Consider the following 10,741-nt stretch of genomic DNA (forward strand, 5'->3'; position numbering starts at 1 on the left):
GTCCTCTGGGACCATATCCTCAAGAGTCTGATCAAAGTTGGCCAGGGACAGTTCTTGCAGACCAATGAGGGCAGACAAAGCAGGAGAGGGAACTCCACTACTTTCGCCGCTGACGATGAACTGCCGAATGTTTTTCCGAGTCAAAGGAATTTCATCTTCTTCCTCCTCGTCATCCACATTGGCAACACAAGCAGCACCCCCATTGGGATCAGCAACAGATGGAACACCCACATTGGGATCAGCAGCGGATTGGGTACACCCATTGGGGTCAGCATCAGTAAATCCAGTCGCAGACACTTCTTCAGTAACAGGAACCGAGGTACCAGCGTCCCGATCCAAACTGGATACTCGCCGGAGGCGTCTTCTTTTCTTCTTCTGCTCATCAGCAGAAGGATCAGGCTGATTGGCTCGGCAAGGACGCCTCGGGCGAGTACTGACAGGCTTCTGAGTATCCAAAGTCGTATCAGCCTCTGGGAGGGGCGCCACCACCAACGCCCCAGCAGGAGCAGCGTCGGAAGAATCCTCAGCCAGCAAATCAAGCATAGCACTTATCTCTGCATCACTAGGGTTCAAGGGCACCTCAAAATGGACCTATCGTTCATCATCAGGAATCTCCCCAAGCGAAGCAACCAAGGCACTAACTTCATTAGCAGAGGGTCGCACTCTAAGGCCCAAACTGCCATCAGTGACAGGTGGATTCGACACAAAAAGGGTGAAGGCTTTGGGAGGAGGCAGGTTCTAGGCCGAGTATGCCACTGGAGCACCAACATTTGACACTTTGCCCCTAAGGATCATCTCTAGTCGGCTCACCAAGTCTACAGAGGGAATTCTTCTGTTGGTAACCCGAGTTGAGTCGGCTAGCCCTCTATACAGATAAGCTGGGTATGCCCTGTCTTTCAATGGCTGAATATTCTTGAAAACAAAATCAGTAACCACAGCTTCAGCAGTCAGACCCCTCTCTTTCAGCAGTCCAACTTCAGCTAGCAACACACCTGCCTCAGCTACCTCCTGATCTGTGGGAGACTCGGTCCAGCTTGGGGTGCGAACGTCTGGCTGTCTTCCCGATCGGGAGGGGAGAGAATTCCCATAATTCTCAACTATGAACCACTCCAAGTGCCATCCCTTGATACTGTCCTTAAGAGGGATCTCGAGATATTCAGTCTTCCTCCCGCGGCGCATCTCCAAGCTGGCACCCCCAACCAACTGATGTTGTCCCCCGGCCATCCCAGGGCGACAATGATATAAGTATTTCCACAGACCGAAATGCGGCAGCACGCCAAGAAAGGCCTCGCATAAATGAACGAAAATGGAGATTTGCAGGATTGAATTGGGGTTCAAATGGGTCAAGTTAAGATGGTAGAAATCAAGGAGGCCGCGGAAAAAGGGAGAAATGGGAAGGCCAAGGCCGCGGAGAAGGAAAGGGGCGTAAACAACGGACTCATGGGTATCCTCAGTCGGAACAGTAAACCCATGGCAAATCCGCCAAGAACAGAGTTCCCGCGGAGGAAGAACCCCGATGGATATGAGGTGGAGAAGTTCAGGCTCAGAAATGACGGACATGTGGTTACCTGCGAAAGGCAACTGGCTGTTGGGGTCGATTGGAGGAATCACCACAGCAGATGAACTCGAGGTCTTCCTCTTGGGCGCCATCTCGATTCTACCGGCGAGCGGAGTGGGAGGCGAATAGCAGAGAGGATTCGGAAGCGAGAAAGCAAGAACTAGGGCACGGAAAGCAAAGGCGGCTAAAAGCGCAGCACTTATGGGATATTTTCGAGCCAGATACCGTTTCAAAAAGTGCCCAGTCAGCACTCGGTGGTTATTTCCAAAACCCCGGCGTGCCACGTGGTCATCCGGCAGTTATTTCCAAAACACCGGTGCGCCACCTCATCACTCGGCTATCATCCTCAAAGTGGCTCGCGCGGCCTGCTATCACTCGGCGTTGCCTCTAAAACACTGATATCGTGTTCAGTCGCTCGGCATTACCTCTAAAATGCTGACGTCGCTTACCAATCACTCGGTGTTGCCTCTAAAACGCTGATATAGTGTTCAGTTGCTCGGCGTTGCCTCTAAAACGCCGACGTCGCTCTTCAGTCGCTCGGTGTTACCTCTAAAACGCTGACGTCGCCCTCTGACATCGTCTCAAGTCGCTCGGCGTTACCTCTAAAACGCTGATATCGCGTTCAGTCGCTCGGCATTACCTCTAAAATGCCGACGTTGCTTTCCAATCACTCGGCGTTGCCTCTAAAACGCTGATATAGTGTTCAGTTGCTCGGCGTTGCCCCTAAAACGCCGACGTCGCCCTTCAGTTGCTCGGTGTTACCTCTAAAACGCTGACGTCGCCCTCTGACATCGTCTCAAGTCGCTCGGCAGTTATCTCTAAAACTCCGATACTGTGTTCGGTCACTCGGCAGTTACCTCTAAAGCGCCGACACTGTCTACAAGTTACTCGGCAGCTATTTCTGAAAGCATCAGTTTGATCCCCAAGTTATTCATTTACTGTCTCAAAGGAATTAGCTTCACAAATGAGCAGGACAATCATAAAGGAGAAGCCAACATCATTCTTTCATTAGAAGGAAGATAACATACTTACAAATCAACTCTTTACGAGTTGATACTTCCCTACTACTACTACATTACATTACTACTACTACTACTACATTACACTATACTACTCTACACTACTACTACAATATTCTAACTATACTATACTAATATCTAAAAGACCAGTGGCATCTAGCCACTGGCCCTGTTGCCGCTGCCGCCGCTGCCGCCCCTGGTGCTGCCCCTGCTGTTGCCGCCCCGGTTGCTGCCCCTGCTGCCGCCGCCGTCACCGTCCTTGCTGCCGCCGCCGCCGCCCCTGCCGCTGCCGTCACCGTCGTCGTCGTCGTCGTCGTCCTCGTCCTCGCCGCCGCCGTCCGAGTCCTCCTCATCCGAGGAGTACTCCGACTCATCCGAGCCCTCGAGCCCGGAGCGCTCGACGGCCCGGATGTACGTCCAGACCTCTGCCGCGAGCCCCTGGGAGTCGTCTGAGTCGTCAGACGACTCACACAGGGGGATGGGAGCCGGAGACCCCTCAGACTCAGAGGAGAACTCCTCCTCTGAGTACTCCGAGTCACCAAACTCCTCCGATGGAGGAGTTGGCTCACGCTTGCGCTTATTGTTCTTGCCCATGGTGGAAGCAAAAGGGAGAGAAGAAAGGGAAGCAACAAAGAACAGCGAGAGATGTGGAAAAGCCAGAGAGACAACGACGTTATTTATAGAAGGAGAAGGCAACCGCTCACCTCCAACCGCGGTCACTGAACAGTCGCAAAGCATTCAATAAGCACTTCAACCCGTCTGAAGACACGTCAGGCGGCTGACGCCGTTTCATGCAACACAACACCCATTGGGATTCCAGTCAACAGCGCGGAGGATATGATTACACCCGCCGTCACATCACATTACTACTCAGAAGCAGCCGGCTAAAACACTCAGCGTACCAAGCCGTCCCTTGCCCACACCCATTGGGGGGGGGGGACGCCCAGGAATTATCAGTATATTTTTCAAAACGGTCACATCTGTGCAGGGCACGCAGTGAATACCTCAAGACAAAAATGAGATATCAGTAAGGATCAGAGGAAAGCCAAATATAGCCAGTGAAGTACAAAATATGGCCGACAGAAGTGACGTGAAGACTAGACAGAGAACGTCCATCAAACGTCCAATCAGTCGCAGAGCAAATAAATTGCACTACCTAGCAAGATATGGATGGGTTGCGAACTCGGCTGCTAAAGACAAAATATATGCTGACCTCTGAAACATAATACTGATGACATAATGCTGACCTCCAAAGCATAATGCGGATAGCTTCATGCCAATTTTTACAAACAGAAAGGATAATTTTCAGCAAAGAGACACAAAAGGAAGACCTTCGAATGGATTATCCTCAAAAATCCATTTGAAGGTCGGGGGCTACACCCATTGGGTGCATTATCATTCCAAGCCAAGATAGTGCCGACTTCTAAGGCGTGGGATAAGATTAAAAGGCCGGCCCTCAACCAAAACGCAGGAGCACAAATGGAAAAAATTTCTGGGGAAGACCTTCGAGTAGATTATTTTCTAAAATCTACTCGAAGCTCGGGGGCTACACCCATTGGGTGCACCTCCGGTGCACCCAATGAAGTTCAGAATCCTACAAATTGAAATGCCGACCTCTAAGGCACAAGCACGAAACAAAGCTTCGGTCTACGAATGATCAAAGCAGGAGGAGACAATAAGAAGTCATTTTCTTCAAATCACCTGCAAGCTGGACCTGGGATCTTTGGGCTGATTACCTCTAAATTAACCCAAAGATCGGGGGCTTGTGGGGGATAGATATCCCCCGGGTCCACTAAAAGAGTAAAATACCTCACGAAAGGCCCAAGGGCCTAATAAATCGTAAGGTCATTCTTTCGTGGGCCAGGGGAGTGACAACCAGCAAACCAGATCGACATGAGGCCGGATTGGTGCAAACCTAGACGACCCGCAACGTCGAGCGAGCGACCACAACGGAGATCCGACTTTCCCGCGCTGGAGCCCCCATGCCACGGAGCCATGCGAGAATAAGTCGGCAGAACCACGAGGAGATAAACAAAAACAGTTCACTATCTTTTAGCTACACGTTGTTATCATATCCACATGTATTACCCCACGGTCGAGTATATAAGGCCTAGGGGGCACCCCTTCAGAACGATCGACCCTATTACTTAGCCACCCACATCAACTCTCTGCATTCTCAATCCGGAGAGCTCTCTTGTAACCATATTCACCGAGCATACTCACCAGGACGTAGGGTGTTACGCATCTCTAAGCGGCCCGAACCTGTAAACCTTGTCCACTGTCTCTCGTGCAATTGGCACGAACCATTTTGCTACAGTTGTCGACACCGTCCTACTCCTAAAAACACCTTGAGGGGCAACCCCGGGTGTGCGGTCGGACCCAAAACACCGACATCGCCCGAACCACCCAGTCCGCTGGCTTTCAGCCGGGCCATACGACGGGCGCCGTTCCCGACCCGGTTCCGACCCCCGACTACTATCACAAAGTACTCGGGGGAGACGAGACCGGAGCTGTGGCTCGCGGACTACCGGCTGGCCTGCCAATTAGGTGGAACAGACGATGACAACCTCATCATCTGCAACCTCCCCCTGTTCCTCTCCGACACCGCTCACGCCTGGTTGGAGCACCTGCCCCCGGGGCAGATCTCCAACTGGGACGACCTGGTCCAAGCCTTCGCCGACAATCTCCAGGGCATGTACGTGCGCCCTGGGAATTCCTGGGACCTCCGAAGCTGCCGACAGCAGCCGGGAGAGTCTCTCCGGGACTACATCCGGCGATTCTTGAAGCAGCGCACCGAGCTGCCCAACATCACCGACTCGGATGTCATCGGCGCGTTCCTCGCCGGCACCACCTGCCGCGACCTGGTGAGCAAGCTGGGTCGCAAGACCCCCACCAGGGCGAGCGAGCTGATGGACATCGCCACCAAGTTCGCCTCTGGCCAGGAGGCGGTCGAGGCTATCTTCCGAAAGGACAAGCAGCCCCAGGGCCGCCCACCGGAAGATGCCCCCGAGGCGTCAACTCAGCGCGGCGCCAAGAAGAAGGGCAAGAAGAAGTCACAAGCGAAACGCGTCCGCCGCCGACGCGGACCTTGTCGCCGCCGCCGAGTACAAGAACCCTCGGAAACCCCCCGGAGGTGCCAACCTCTTCGACAAGATGCTCAAGGAGCCGTGCCCCTATCACCAGGGGCCCGTCAAGCACACCCTTGAGGAGTGCGCCATGCTTCGGCGCCACTTCCACAGGGCCGGGCCACCCGCGGAGGGTGGCAGGGCTCGCGACGACGACAAGAAGGAAGATCGCCAGGCAGGAGAGTTCCCCGAGGTCCGCGACTGCTTCATGATATACGGTGGGCAAGCGGCGAACGCCTCGGCTCGGCACCACAAGCAAGAGCGTCGGGAGGTCTGTTTGGTGAAGGTGGCGGCGCCAGTCTACCTTGACTGGTCCGACAAGCCCATCACCTTCGACCAAGCCAACCACCCCGACCACGTGTCGATCCCGGGGAAATACCCGCTCGTTGTCGACCCCGTCATCGGCGACGTCAGGCTCACCAAGTTCCTCATGGACGGAGGCAGCAGCCTCAACATCATCTACGCCGAGACCCTCGGGCTCCTGTGTGTCGATCTGTCCTCGGTCCGGGCAGGCGCTGCACCTTTCCATGGGATCATCCACGGGAAGCGCGTCCAGCCCCTCAGGACAACTCGACCTTCCCGTCTGCTTCGAAACACCCTCCAACTTCCGAAGGGAGACCCTGACGTTCGAGGTGGTCGGGTTCCAAGGAACCTACCACGCGGTACTGGGAAGGCCATGCTACGCGAAGTTCATGGCCGTCCCCAACTACACCTACCTCAAGCTCAAGATGTCGGGCCCCAACGGGGTCATCACCGTCGGCCCCACGTACAAACACGCGTTCGAATGCGACGTGGAGTGCGTGGAGTACACCGAGGCCCTCGCCGAGTCCGAGGCCCTCATCGCCGACCTGGAGAGCCTCTCTAAGGAGGTGCCAGACGTGAAGCGTCACGCCGGCAACTTCGAGCCAGCGGAGACGGTTAAGTCCGTCCCCCTCGACCCCAGCAGCGACGCCTCCAAGCAGATCCGGATCGACTCCGAGCTCGATCCCAAATAGGAAGCAGTGCTCGTCGACTTTCTCCGCATGAATGCCGATGTCTTCGCGTGGAGTCCCTCGGACATGCCCGGCATACCGAGGGATGTCGCCGAGCACTCGCTGGACATCCGAGCCAGAGCCCGACCCGTCAAGCAGCCTTTGCACCGATTCGACGAAGAGAAGCGCAGAGCCATAGGCGAGGAGATCCACAAGCTAATGGCGGCAGGGTTCATCAAAGAGGTATTCCATCCCGAATGGCTTGCCAACCCTGTGCTTGTGAGAAAGAAAGGAGGGAAATGGCGGATGTGTGTAGACTACACTGGTGTGAACAAAGCATGTTCGAAGGTTCCCTACCCTCTGCCTCGCATCAATCAAATCGTGGATTCCACTGCTGGGTGCGAAACCCTGTCTTTCCTCGATGCCTACTCAGGGTATCACCAAATCAGGATGAAAGAGTCCGACCAGCTCGCGACTTCTTTCATCACACCCTTCGGCATGTACTGCTATGTCACCATGCCGTTCGGCTTGAGGAATGCGGGCGCGACGTACCAGCGGTGCATGAACCATGTGTTCGGCGAACACATTGGCCGGACGGTCGAGGCCTACGTCGATGACATCGTAGTCAAGACGAGGAAAGCCTCCGACCTCCTTTCCGACCTTGAAGTGACATTCCGATGTCTCAAGGCGAAAGGCGTGAAGCTCAATCCCGAAAAGTGTGTCTTCGGGGTGCCGCGAGGCATGCTCTTGGGGTTCATCGTCTCCGAGCGGGGCATCGAAGCCAACCCGGAGAAGATCGCAGCCATCACCAGCATGGGGCCCATCAAGGACTTAAAAGGCGTACAGAGAGTCATGGGATGTCTCGCGGCTCTGAGCCGCTTCATCTCACGCCTCGGCGAAAGAGGTCTGCCTCTGTACCGCCTCTTAAGGAAGGCCGAGTGCTTCACTTGGACCCCTGAGGCCGAGGAAGCCCTCGGGAACCTGAAGGCGCTCCTCACGAATGCGCCTATCTTGGTGCCCCCAGCTGCCGGAGAAGCCCTCCTGATCTACGTCGCCGCGACCACTCAGGTGGTTAGCGCCGCGATTGTGGTCGAGAGGCAAGAAGAGGGGCATGCATTGCCCGTTCAGAGGCCAGTCTACTTCGTCAGCGAGGTACTGTCCGAGACCAAGATCCGCTACCCACAAGTTCAGAAGCTGCTGTACGCGGTGATCCTGACGCGGCGGAAGCTGCGACACTACTTCGAGTCTCATCCGGTAACTGTGGTGTCATCCTTCCCCCTGGGGGAGATCATCCAGTGCCGAGAGGCCTCGGGTAGAATCACAAAGTGGGCGGTGGAAATCATGGGCGAAGCAATCTCGTTCGCCCCTCGGAAGGCCATCAAGTCCCAGGTCCTAGCGGACTTCATGGCTGAATGGGTTGACACCCAGCTCCCAACAGCTCCGATCCAACCGGAGCTCTGGACCATGTTCTTCGATGGGTCGTTGATGAAGACAGGATCCGGCGCAGGCCTACTCTTCATCTCGCCCCTCGGAAAGCACCTACGCTACGTGCTACGCCTCCATTTCCCGGCGTCCAACAATGTGGCTGAGTACGAGGCTCTGGTCAACGGGTTGCAGATCGCCATCGAGCTAGGGGTCCGACGCCTCGACGCTCGCGGTGACTCGCAGCTCGTCATCGACCAAGTCATGAAGAACTCCCACTGCCGCGACCCGAAGATGGAGGCCTACTGCGATGAGGTTCGGCGCCTGGAAGACAAGTTCTATGGGCTCGAGCTCAACCACATCGCCCGGCGCTACAACGAGACTGCGGATGAGCTGGCTAAAATAGCCTCAGGGCGAACAACGGTTCCCCAAGACGTCTTCCCCCGAGACCTGCATCAACCCTCCATCAAGATCGACGACACGCCCGAGCCTGAGGCACCCTCGGCCCAGCCCGAGGTACCCTCGGCTCAGTCCGAGGCATCCTCGGCACGGCCCGAGGCACCCTCAGCTCGGCCCGAGGCACCCTCGGTTCAGCCCGAGGCACCCACGGCCCCCGAGGGTGAGGCACTGCGCGTCGAGGAGGAGCGAAGCGGGGTCATGCCTAATCAAAACTGGAAGACCCCGTACCTGCAATATCTCCACCGAGGAGAGCTACCCCTCAACCGAGCCGAGGCTCGGCGGTTGGCGCGGCGCGCCAAGTCGTTCGTCTTGCTGGGAGATGGGAAGGAGCTCTACCACCGCAGCCCCTCGGGCATCCTCCAGCGATGCATTTCCATCACCGAAGGTCAGGAACTCCTATAAGAGATACACTCGGGGGCTTGCGGCCATCACGCAGCGCCTCGTGCCCTTGTCGAAAACGCTTTCCGGCAAGGTTTCTACTGGCCGACGGCGGTGGCCGACGCCACTAGAATTGTCCGCACCTGCGAAGGGTGTCAGTTCTACGCAAGGCAGACCCACCTGCCTGCCCAGGCTCTGCAGACGATACCCATCACTTGGCCTTTTGCCGTGTGGGGTATGGACCTCGTCGGCCCCTTGCAGAAGGCACCCGGGGGCTACACGCACCTGTTGGTCGCCATCGACAAATTCTCCAAGTGGATCGAGGTCCGACCCCTAAACAGCATCAGGTCCGAGCAGGCGGTGGCGTTCTTCACCAACATCATCCACCGTTTCGGGGTCCCGAACTCCATCAACACCGACAACGGCACCCAGTTCACCGGTAGAAAGTTCCTGGACTTCTGCGAGGATCACCACATCCGGGTGGAATGGGCCGCCGTGGCTCACCCCATGACGAATGGGCAAGTAGAGCGTGCCAACGACATGATTCTACAAGGACTCAAGCCTCGGATCTACAACGACCTCAACAAGTTCGGCAAGCGATGGATGAAGGAACTCCCCTCGATGGTCTGGAGCCTGAGGACAACGCCAAGCTGAGCCACGGGCTTCACGCCGTTCTTTCTAGTCTATGGGGCCGAGGCCATCTTGCCCACAGACTTAGAATACGGTTCCCCGAGGACGAGGGCCTATGCTGACCAAAGCAACCAAGCTAATCGAGAAGACTCGCTGGACCAGCTGGAAGAGGCTCGGGACAAGGCCTTACTACACTCGGCGCGGTACCAGCAGTCCCTGCGACGGTACCACGCCCGAGGGGTCCGGTCCCGAGACCTCCAGACGGGCGACCTAGTGCTTTGGCTGCGACAAGACGCCCGAGGGCGGCACAAGCTCACGCCTCCCTGGGAAGGGCCGTTCATCATCGCCAAAGTTCTGAAGCCCGGAACGTACAAGCTGGCCAACAGTCAAGGCGAGGTCTACAACAACGCTTGGAACATCCAACAGCTACGTCGCTTCTACCCTTAAGATGCTTTCAAGTTGTTCATATACCTCGCTCCCACGCAAAGTTTAGTCATCAAGGAAGGGTCAGCCTTGCCTCGGCAAAGCCCGACCCTCCCTCGGGGGCAAAAAGGGGGGGAACCCCCTCTGCGTCGAAATTTTCCTCGAAAAAAGATCTTTTCTGCCAGAATGTCTTTCGTGCTTTTCGACTACTTCAAAAGTGGATCCTGAAAACGACGGAGTACACGTAAGCAGCCAAGGCTGACCGAGCCGAGGGACTCCTACGCCTCCGGGATACGGATACCTCACTCATCACCTTCTGCGATAAGTAACTCACGTTCGGATAAGTGATTCCGCGGACCGAACAAGTCTTCACGTTCGAAAGCTCCTCTGTCGAAGCGATTCTTCGAGCCTTCTCGACTGCGTTGGTGACAGAACCCTATGGACGGGTAAGAGTGCGCGTAAGCGGCAAGGCCGACCGAGCCGAGGGACTCCTACGCCTCCGGGATACGGATACCTCACTCATCACCTTCCACGAGAAGCAACTCTCGCCCACACAGACAACTCTGTTACCGACGAAAAAGTCCAGATACTCGAAACAAGAGGAAAAGAAACGCAGCTTTACAACACGGCGAGGGTGTGTTTGGGCCTCGGCAGCCGCAGAAAACACACACTACAAGATAATCCGATCCTGCAGGCTCAGATCTGGACAGTTGAAGGGAGCCGCAGCACCCTCGGCGTCGACAACACCTTCGGCGA

Source organism: Zea mays, chromosome 9 (assembly GCF_902167145.1).
Source record: "Zea mays cultivar B73 chromosome 9, Zm-B73-REFERENCE-NAM-5.0, whole genome shotgun sequence".
Lineage (NCBI taxonomy): Eukaryota > Viridiplantae > Streptophyta > Magnoliopsida > Poales > Poaceae > Zea > Zea mays.